A 7,779-nucleotide genomic window follows, 5' to 3' on the forward strand; every position below is an offset into this window, starting at 1 on the left:
TTATTTGTGCTTCTACCTTTAATACCTTTAATGGATTTGGACATAAACAATATATAGCTTTATAAACAAATGACTGATTATCATATTATGCTTACCAACATATAACTGAAGAAATGTACAAATCGAGAGAGTGCAAAGACTCTACATAAGCGTCCAAAAAAACTTTCTAAGGGGAGAAACAATTAGGTATTTAGTCAAGTAATAAAGAACAAGATACTAAAGACCACAGGGAAAAATGTGAAAAACAAAGCGGACAGCTTTTGTCATAGCAACAATATAATTAAGGACGTAAACAAGACCTAATCTCAGAATTTATTCTAGGTATTAAATAGGCTGCAGAAAATTTCCTAATTTATTTCCTAATAGAACTCATATTAATTAGGCAAGTAGATTAATACCTACACAGTGACTGCGTTCTGGGCACACAGTAGGAACACAGGCTAACAAGAACACAGGAAGTTGGGAACAAGGTAGGAGGACTGGTAAGTGAACATAGCAAGAGAGGAAATGGCACACTCTACTTCAGCGCTCCTACGACTTATTCGTATCAGAGTCACGTGAAGGGATTGTTCCAATGCAGATGGCTGGGCTCCATCCCCAGAGTTTCTGATTTAGCAGGTCTGGGATGGGACACATGCATTTCCCTCTCTAACGAATCCCCAGGTGCTCTTGCTGTTGCTCACCTGGGACCACACTGAGACCTGTGAGCCGGTTAAAGAGAGTTCAACACAACACGTGCTAATGTTAGCACAGCCCCAGGGATCAGTAGCACTGTATTCAATGTGCGAGGAGGAACAGTGAACAAGGTCAGAAGTCGGGAGATAAGGAAGGGCTGAAGAAACCGAATTAAATTTGCGATAAGGCAATATTTTCCAGGATTTGAGTTGTTGAACAAACCAGAGGTTCAAAACTCTCAGGGAGTGTTGGGCCAGCTTAGATATTGAGCTAGACGCTCCATTGGCTAGAATTATAGGCTTTTCGTGAAAAGTCTTGGGGCACCTGGGTGGCTCAGCCGTTGGGCATCTGCCTTCAGCTCAGGTCGTGATCCCAGGGTCCTGGGTCGAGCCCTGCATCGGGCTCCCTGCTCCGTAGGAAGCCTGCTTCTCCCTCTCACACTCCCCTTGCTTGTGTTCCCTCTCTCACTGACTCTGTCAAGTAAATAAAATCTTAAAAAAAGAAAGAAAAAGAAAAGAAAAATCTTAATGAGACTATTCGAACAGTAGAATTTCAAGTGCGTCTGCTGTTTCATACATTTAGTAGGAAAGAGTGTGTGGTTCATGAAACTCATAGGTTTACATAGGTATCTGCTATACAAATTAGCTTGAATGGTGTGTAAGCCATTGGCTGGATCCACAGCCGAGTATATGGTCACTGCCTAGGGTCGCTGTTGACCAGCAGGCCGGCATCCGTGAGGAAGGCTGAGCATGGGGGAGAGCACGGTGATGATAAATGGGAAGTCAGCACACATCTCTGAATCTGTTAGTCACCACGCCTAACCTTGACAATTATCTTTTAAGGAGGATAGTCACTGTTGCTATTATGCATTCCAAACCACTCCTGAGTTTCTCTTTTGGCTAATTTTAATTCAGAGACATAGAGGAAGGGGAGTTTCAAAAATTCAATTTCCACCACAACCAAGCCACAGAGAACAGTCCACTACAGTCTACACCTTGTCCGCTGGGTATTCACACGCATCATTGTAGCCATGTGTAACTTCCAAGTAAACACAACAGGTTTTAACTAACACAATGCAACTGTCCCACATTAAGCCCCAAACATGCTAACCTACTCCCCCAAAAGAGGATACACAAAATGTTACTTTATTCACCTAGAAGCGATGTCATACTCCCTTTTGATATTTTCTAACTTTGATATCTTCTTACCTAAATACCAAAAGTCATACTCCCTTTTGATATTTTCTAACTTTGATATCTTCTTACCTAAATACCAAAAATATAAGATGAGTCACTATTAACACATCAACATACCTTTGCCTTAACAATAAAGGAACAGGAGTGAAAAAATAAAAAGAATAATAATTGACACACACACATAGACAATTTTTTTTCAAATACACACACATATGTATACACACACACACACACACACACAGAGCAAGGAAGAACCAGCTGTAACCGCTAGTCCTCCCTGCTGCAAGTATCGTGTGGTCATAGCTGGTACTGATAATTTCCATTTTATGCTAACAATTTCCTATTTCCTTTGGCCTCAGAAAGCCCCTCAGATGACTATGGTTTCTTAACTGGCACAGGAACCCCAAGCTTTATTCCTTAAGAGTCTGTACCATTAAGGATCCTGACTATTTGATTTGCAGTTTGCCGTTGTCATCACAAAGTATAGGAGTAAGACTTTTGCATTTCATTCATTCTCCCTGCTTGCGTGTGTAGCCTCAGCCACGTCCCCTTAAGAGCTGGGAAAGGGGCTGAGAAAGGAGATGGTGGATAAAGAAAAAAAATTATGAAATAAACTAATCACGAGCCTTGTAGTGACCAGTGATGATGAGGTGTCGTGAACCAAGGCAGACGATTAACTCAATTTACAATATTTGAAGCTAAAAAATGTTACAGGACAAACCCAGGATTTTATTTATTTATTTGAGAGAAAGAGAGAGTGAGCGAGGGAGGGAAAGCATGAGCAGGGGTAGGGGCAGAGGGAGAGGGAGAAGCAGACTCCCCATTGAGCAGGAAACCTGACGCAGAGCTCCAACCTAGGACTCATGACCTGAGCCAAAAGCAGCTGCTTAACGGGCTGACTGTGCCATCCAGGCGCTCTCAAACACAGGTCGTAACATGGAATAAGTGATCAAGAAAGATGAATGTGCTAAAATGGAGTCTCCATCAAGAGAGGGACTGTCTGTGTAAGACAGTAAACAAAGCAACAACATACCCTGAAAAGGGAGAACCTGACTTGATTTTCTAGGCCCCCAGATTGTAGCACTGCTGTATTTCTTGCGTTAATCAGAATTGGCTCAGGAACTGGGTCAGTACAAGGCATTGTAGAGATTGTATTGATGAAGCAAATGTAGAAAGCTGAAAACAAAAGGAACAGAGGGAGTAAAACATATTGGGACTGACAATTACCTTTTTTTCTTCTTCATTTGCGTATCTGGCTCGCACAGATCCTGGTGAAAAATTAAAATGAATAATTCTTTAGCATAAATTATAGATTAATTCTTCTGATAGTCTAGCATAAACTAAATAACTAATTTGCAATCCATTTTATAATGCCATAGGGTTCTTAGCTTGAGGCCCTGGCTATTTAATTTTTGCATATTTTAATAATGAATAAAGTCCTACAATGTTTACTGCGTCCTTCTCTGGCTTGCAGAACTTAGATCTTTGTCTTCTTCATGAATTACAGCGGCTCTGCTGTCATTAGCCTTTTTCAGTTGTGAACACCTGGAACATCTGAGCTGTCCTTTGCAGCATGGTATCTTAGTACATATGATTATGCATTAGCCCCCAACTTTATATCTTCCAAATGCTTTATTAGTTGCTGTTAAAAAACCAACCTGTAAATCATCTCTGGAATATTATCTTTTTTTTTTTTCTTGTTTGTAAAGGGAATAAAGCAACAGATAAACTAAGCAGCTTGCGATCATAGCAGGAACACCAGAGGCAGAAATCTCTATTTCTCTGAAGTGAACGCACTCGATGTACTACCCACAATGTACCTCAAAAGCTGAGCTATTTTTAGAGAAATGAAAAGTTGAAAATAACCAAATCGATATTACAGATAGAGTCATTATTCTAGATTCTTCAGTAGTTCCCTCTACTCATCGTTTCCAAGAAACCTGCGGTTTTACTCTGTATCTATTAAGCATTTTCCAGCTCTTCAGTTTTCTTTATCTTTGTAAACATAGTTGCTGGTTGGAGAAAAATTGAGCAGTCTGAAGTGTTACTTTTTTTTTTCTCCCCAGCGTATAAACATGGCCAAACCTATGACTATTTTTAGGTTAGCGTTTCTTTCAAATTCGTACTGATTTATTTTACTCCCAACCTGATCTCAACTACTCTACATTGCTCTGCACTGTTCTACCAAACACAAATCTAATATTTCACTGTAATGTATTATTCTATTCTGTAGCTCTCAGCTGTGCAGCAAGGCATCAGATGTTTTAGCAAGGCCTTTAACTGAACTGCGAACTACAAACCAGGTGGAAAAGCACAGATTTACAAAACTCCAAAACCGAGTATAACTCAAATATTAATTTCTTGCTGAAACATAAACAGAGCTGTTATTATTTTCTTATTAAACAGCCATTTAGAATGTCAGTTTTCAGTAGAACTAAGCCGATATTATTATTTTTTATTCTGTTGAACTAGAGGATCAATTATTTTTTTCTGGTCTTTGAACTATTCCTCCAGCAAGTCTTTTCATTCTTGCTCCTACACTCGGTATCCTAACACAGACCCTAATCTCCATGCTTAATTACTATTAGGGTGTTCTAGTTTCTTTTCCCGGAGTTCTTTAAGCAAAATAGTGCTCAAATAAATATACTAAACCCCTCTCGTCATATCGTTCCCTTGAGGCAACACTTTTAAGGCCTTGTAACACACTTTTATCAATTTGAATTGCTCAGGAACATATTAATTCTTATCCCATCTAATCCCACTCTGTCGATTCTGTCTGTACTAAATGCTTTATAATTAGGTTATTTCTATTTTGTAAAGAGTCAACTGAGACTCAGGGAGAAGTTAAAAATCTTGAAAATGTCACTCATCTAGAAAGTGGGGGAGCCATAATTTGATGCAAAATGTTTTTGTTTTTAATTTATGCTTTTCCCATGACCTTCTTCATATGTCATTATCTGTATGCTTTTTTTTTTTTTTTTGTAATGAAAAACCCTAATCAAACTCTATTTAAAAACAAAGTAATGCGTTTTTTGCAACAAAAGTGTAGTTTCTAGACTGGGCTGGTACAAAGACTCAGCATGTCCAGGACCTCATTAACTGTGATCCATTTCACAGCTCTCTGTGAGGAATGCTCCACTCACGGTCCCATGATGGTTCTTATACCTCATTATTTACATATGTGTATGAATGACTATGTTTGAGAGATTATGGTAGGACCAGAAGAAGTCAGATGCCCATCACTGAATAAAGCAATATGGACAATATTGACTTAGGCTTGAATCACATTCCTTGCACCTTGCTCGAATAGTGAAATCAAACTACACAATGTATAATTTGAGCAAGGAAATGTGGACACCTGGATAAAAATTGATATGTTCTTATCTGTGGAAGAGGAAACGTATGCCAATCAATTAAACCCACCAAATGCCTACTCTCTGACAATACATGAAACTTGCCTTTGCAAGCCGACCTCTGTCAGTTGCAAAAACCTTCTTTGATGATTCCTACTTCCATCACTTTGCTCATGATGTCTATACTAGAAAATTCTCATCCTTTCCTATAACCTGCCAAATCTACTTATGTTTTCAACCCTAAATTAAGTCCTATGATCTTTATGAAAACTCTCTTAATCATCCTATTCTTGCTCGCCATGTGCCACTGAACTGCTATAGAATTTGTAGTCATCATAGGTCTTTAAAATAGTCTTTGAAGAAATATTTCATATTTATAATTTATGTGACCCTACTTAGATTGTAAGAGCCTGTTGAGTCCTGCTCCATTTTTACTATGGTGGTTTAGGCAAGTTACTTAACCTTCTGAGTCTTATCTCTAAGACAGGCATAATAATAAGATTTACCTCATGGTGGTGTTGTTGGGAGGGATAATTTATACACCACGTGTAAAATTTTGATAGCTATTCCAGATATAAATTAAATGTACAGAAAACTTTGACTGTTTTGCTAGCCTCTTTACAATGAAGATGATGTCCAGTGGAGTGGTAGTTATGTACTTAGTACATGCTCAATGAATGTATCTTGGATTTACCAAAGCTCAACTATTGTTCAATATGGTAAAATTGCCTTTTGAAACACATTGGTTTAGAGGGCAAATAAAACAAGACACATGTTACAAACTGAATGTTTGTGTTTCACTAAGATTCATATATTGAAACCTAATCCCCAGTGTGAGTCCTTTCCAGAGGTGATTAAGTCATGAGGGTAGAGCCCTCATGAATGGGATGAATGCCCCCCTAAAAGTGACCCCACAGAGCATCCTTACCCCTTCCATCATGTGAGAACACCATAAGAAGGCAGCCATCTAGAACTAGAAAGCAGGCTTTTACTAGACACCAAATCTGCCTATGCCTTAATCTTGACTTCCCAGCCTCCAGAATGGAGGGAAATAGGTTTCTATTTATCAGCTACCCATCTTTGGTGTTTTGTTGTAGTAGCCCAAACAGACTACGACACTGACAAAAGAAGAAAACAGGAGGGAGAATATTTACACCAAAGCAGAATTATAGAAGGAGAACGTGAATATTAATGATGAAAAGTCCCAATTAAAAATTACATTTTTCTATTTCATTATTTATGTAAACACTATATTTTTAATTAATTTTTAAAAATTTTTTAGGAAAAAACACAAGACTTTATTATTCCCACTAATAGGGCAGGTCTCCGCAGGATGAAGGCGGAAATTCTGATGGCGGGGAGGGGACCCCTACTTGCCAGCGATGAGCCAGTTGACAGGACAACGATGACCCAGTCCCCACACAGGAACATCTTGGAGATGGGGTCCTTCTGACTGGCTTGGACTTCTTCTCGCCCTTGCCACTCTTGGGGACCTTGGTCCACATCTCCTTCACATTTTCCAGCACCATGCTGCAGTGCCTGTCGGCAGCCTTCATGTAGCCCAGAAGCTTCTTCTTCATGTGGCTGCTGATGAGCACTTGGGTGCTGTTCTTGACTGATGGTGTGAGCACAGAGAGTGGACCCGGGTTAAACTCTTCCTTCTCCTGCTTCTTCAGCTCCTCTGGGATCATCTCACTCTTGGGCTTGTTGAGGACGCCCATGGTGGTAGTGGCTGTCCTCCAGGTCAGTGCCATCTCCCCACGTTGCTCTAAACACCGTAGGTTTAGAGCAATTTTAAATTCACAGCAAATCCAAGAGGGAAAGGTACAGAGGTTTCCCATATGCTGTCTGTCCCTGCACATACATACCCTCCCTGTTATCAATATCCCCCCCTAGAGTAGTACATTTATTACAATTGATGAACCTACACTGACACATCATAATCACCTAAAGTCCATAGTTTTTCTTAGGATTCACTCTTGGTATTATACATTCTATGGGTTTAGACAAGTGTATAATGACATGTATCCATCATTAGGGTTTCATACAGAGCATTTTCATTGCCCTAAAAATCCTGCGTGCTTTGCTTATTCATCCCTCCTCCTCCCTCCAATGTCTGACAACCACTGTTCTTTTTACCATCTCCACAGTTTTACCTTTTTCAGAATGTCATATAATTGGAATTGTACAATATACAGCTTTTCCAGACTGACTTCTTTCCCGTGGTAATATACAGTTAAGATTCTTTCATGTCTTGTCATGGACTGATAGTTCATTTCTTTTTAGCACTGAATAATATTCCATTGTCTGAACGTACCACAGTATGTTTATCCACTGGAAGTGCATATTGGCTACTTTCAAGTTTTGACAATTACGAATAAAGCTGCCATAAGCATCCATATGCAGGTTTTTGTGTGAACATAAGATTTCAACTCCTTTGAGTAAATACCAAGAAGTGTGATTGCAGGAGTATGCTTAGTTTTTTAAGGAATTGCCAAACTGTCTTCCAAAGTGGCTGTACTATTTTGCATTTCCACCAGTAATGAATGGGAATT

General features: G+C 39.4%; 1 pseudogene; it reads right to left on the reverse strand.

Moving 5' to 3' along the window:
• Positions 1-6,502: 6,502 nt before the first annotated feature.
• Positions 6,503-6,945, reverse strand: LOC113262330 (small nuclear ribonucleoprotein Sm D2-like; annotated as a pseudogene).
• Positions 6,946-7,779: the final 834 nt, after the last annotated feature.

The sequence above is a fragment of the Ursus arctos genome, unplaced genomic scaffold, assembly GCF_023065955.2.
Source record: "Ursus arctos isolate Adak ecotype North America unplaced genomic scaffold, UrsArc2.0 scaffold_9, whole genome shotgun sequence".
NCBI classification, from domain to species: Eukaryota; Metazoa; Chordata; class Mammalia; order Carnivora; family Ursidae; genus Ursus; species Ursus arctos.